Source organism: Athene cunicularia, assembly GCF_003259725.1.
Source record: "Athene cunicularia isolate RWA chromosome 12 unlocalized genomic scaffold, athCun1 chr12_part1, whole genome shotgun sequence".
In the NCBI taxonomy this organism is placed as follows: domain Eukaryota; kingdom Metazoa; phylum Chordata; class Aves; order Strigiformes; family Strigidae; genus Athene; species Athene cunicularia.
In genome coordinates, this window is record NW_020799116.1 from 10,403,567 (window position 1) to 10,407,540 (window position 3,974).

Here is a 3,974-nt window from a genome sequence, read left to right on the forward strand (position 1 = left end):
TTTTTTTTTTTTTTTTTTTTTTTTGTGTGTGTTGTATTGTTTGTTTTAATTTGTAAGTATCTTTCATATAGCTTCTAATTGGAAAAAAACAAATCCCAAACAGCCAGCCCAAAACCCCCAGTGATGTCATGTGTCTGCGTATAAAAGGATGAAATCTGCCCTGAGTCAAAAATCACCCCAGTGACCCAAATCATTCAGGTTTTATTATTTATAAAGTTTTAATTTTTGTATTTCACTCATTCCAAATGCTGAAAAAGTCCAAATTTTTATTTTTGAAAAAAAAATCTTCATTTTAAAATGGACTGTGTGATTGGAGAAATGTGAAAATTGGCATCTCATCAACAGAGACATTTCCCACCAGGGTCTTTATCTGCTGACTCTAGTCTGCTGCAGCCCAAACCAGATAAAGTCTTAAGAACTGATTAGGCTTGTGTCAACCTTTGTTGCAAGCTTTGGGCTATTTTTAGTGTGTTTCCTTTAGAATTCATCCCCACTAGGTGCTTTGACATAGGAAGAGGATTGGACTCCCCCACAGCCTTGCTAACCTCCCTGCGCAGGGGGCTGGGGCGGGGGCTGTGCTGAGCCTGGCAGAGCTCCCCAGCCGTGGGGTCGCTAACCAGGGCAGGGGCTGAGCCTGGATGCGACCCATCTGCAGTCCCTGTCGTCTATTTTCTTGTACTTTGGGTTGCTGCAGATCAGCTAGACTCCTTGTCCCAGTAAATGCCTATGTTAAACAGACACAAATTTCAAATCATATTAGTGAGTGTCAAATTATCGAATAATGAATATAAATCCCCTGTGCTATCACTTGCTCTGTTGCTGCTAAGAGATGTTTATGACATTCCTGTGATGTGCTACTCATCTGTGCCGGTATGAGTGCTTTTTCTATTAAAATTTTAATTCAGATCCTTAAATCTTAATGTTGGTGTTTCATGATGCCTCAGGGCCTAAAAATCATACAGTGACAAAAAAGATGTGCAATGGAATTTGTACAGTGCCCACTGACTTTTGAGGAATATGCCCAATGAATATTAAACAAATGGCTAAAACTCATGGGGAATCTTGCTTTCCTGAGTTTTTTTCTCTTTTCCAATCATCTCTTTTCATTTTTTTTTTTATTCTTCCCATTGGAGTTTTATTTTCTATTGTAAGGGTACCACTCATACAGTGTACCTTCAAAAGTGCAGGACACTGATGATTTTTTAGAGATTTACTTTCAAAACAAAACTAACAGAGCAAGCTTAGATTTTTCTGAGCAGTTTTTTGTCATTGCCAGGAGATAGGCTGCATTTTTCTCTAGGGCAGTCTGGTACAGGTAAGAGGAAGTGTGGCCTTGTAATAAAAAGTATCACCAGCTGTACTGCAGTTCTGAAATAGTACATTAAATCCAATAGCTGGTGTTTTTTTGTGTTGTGGTTTGTTTTTTTTTTTCTGGTTTTTCATTTTTTTTTCCATGGCCAGGAGTGTTTATTAAAATTAGTTGATGGAAATCTGTGGTGATTTCACTAATTAATACCTAGCAGGGAGTTTCAGACTGCCTGCTGTGTGGAGGGAGTCAGGGATGGCCAGCCATGTGAGCACACAGACCGTGCTGCACAGAGAATTATTAATTACCCACTGCCATAGCTGTTAGCTTGGTTACATTTGGTTATGATACGCCATTACATTTTGCTGACAGTACAAGTGTGAGGGGGGAAATGACACTTTCAGATTTGATATCTTAGTCAACCCAGGATGCAATTTGATCCAGCAAGGAGGAGGCATTTCCCTGGCCCCAGGAATCCTGGCTTGCGGATTTAAGCAGCCTCCTCTGGAACAAAGAGAGGGATGGATGTTTCTCAAAAAATTGTGCAGTTTTGACTGTGCATGAGATTAAGCAAATAAAATCAGCTTTTCGTAACTAATGGGAAAAAACCCCCGTGTGCTAGCTCCCATGCAAGTGAGCCATTTCTGTTCACAGAACAGCATGCCATTGATTTGATATGGATTGTAATCTCAGAACTAAATATTTATTTTTAAAATATATATAAATATAATTGCACTAATGTAATGGCCCCAGCTTCATTCTCTGGCAAACTTTGGGGACCCAGTCTCAAGAAATCCTCGCTTGCTCTTCAGCTAGGGCTGGATCTTTAGGAAGAGCAGAATTAGGAATCAAATCAGAAAATGACTTTCCCCTCTGTATAGAAATGTGTGTGTATATATAATAAATTGAAACGCCTTCTTTGTAACTCAAATTTTAAATGGCTCTAATTAGCATATAATTTAATGACTGATGATATTTGTTCTGTTGTGTTCTTATTACACAAATTTTAATGAGTAACTCTTTTTCTGATAACTGCTTCCATTGACTGAATGGGTCAGATCCAATGCATGAGAGGTTTTAATAAAAGTTTTCAGTTCAATATTATTTTTGAGATGAAAACAAATACTAGCATAATCTTTCTATATAAAAAGGTGGGTTTTTTTAACAGTAATTCCACGTGCAGTTTTGTACACTAAAGCTAGAACAAAATTCACTGATCCTTGCGTGCTTCTGAAAGGAAACCTCATCATAATATTTATAGTCATTATTTTGCACGAGAGTGGCAAATCTAGATTATGTTATGTACCTGCAAGAATGGATCTAGAGAAAGGAAGTTCTTCATGACCAGAGCATTTCCTTTGTTTGGCAATGGATCAAGCCCTCAGCTGCATCTGTTAATGTTTAGTCTTTCAAAATAAGGCACAGAAACCGTGTTGGAGTACCAGTACATGTTTACATTGCAGCTCCATATCTTTCATGTAAAAGTCTCAAGTGATCTGCACTGATTTCTTCACTTTTCAGGCAGGAACCAGTAGGTGGGTTTGAGCCAAAGCATACTGTCTGTTTTGTTTTTTATTATTATTATTATTACTTTAAACAAGATACTTTGTAATTTCATGAGAAAAGATCAAAGCAAATGTGGTGTCACTGTTACGATGTTACTTTTTTGAGCTAAATGTTAGTATGCATTTATTAAAGTTTAGAGAAATGTGTTGTACTGTAGTTGCTGTTTGTATCATGCATATGTGCACGTATGGTTTTAAAAGATATTTTCATTTTACATGAAATACAACTTTGCTAATAAAAGTTCGACTTGATGTAATCTTCAAAAGCCTTAGCTGTAATCAGCAAGTTTCTCTTTTGCTTTGGTTTGTTGTTTGTTTTGGTTTGTTTTTTCTCCCGATACCATTTCTTTGCTGGGAATCTGTTTTATCTGTCATTCATCGCGCTCTTAAGCTAGTGGTCTGTGGTGGGTTTGCTTGGCCTGACTCGAGGTCAAGCTGCCCTTGGCTTTCGCTGGGACTGTCAGACACCACAGACAACAGCCATCTAGAATGATCTACACCAAAGCAGGGATGAATGTGAACTGTAAACACCCTGAGTTCAAATGCATCACTTCTTTCACAGTATGATTATCCCCTGGATCAAACCATCCTCCCATATGTTAGCATCTATAACGTGCTTTATATACTCTGTGTCCGTTAACATCACATAACCTCCCGAGCACACAGAGCTTTAAGCTGAGTGGCATGTGAAATACCTGCAAAAATAACATCACCCAGTATTAAAATACACTTAGTCATTAAATGGAAGACAAAAGCTCAACATGCCAGGCATGAACAGAGGTGAAAGGAACCGATCCAGTTATACGCGTCAGATTACAGCTATAAAGATTAGCAGGGTGAATTTCTACTCCTCTTCATTAAAGATCACCATAATAATGATGATTTTATAAATATCCAGGCACCTAGAAACCCAGTAATACTCATTATTTTCTTCTTATGCCTTAGTTAGGGAAAACTCCAGTTGTGCTAAAAGTCTGAAATCTGTATGTATTCATTATACAGAAATATAACAAATGTTCTTTGTTTGCCATGGTAAATAGGAAAAGAGCAAGATACCTTAATTCTTTTGTATTAAAATAGTCATCCTGTCCTTCCCTCCTCCC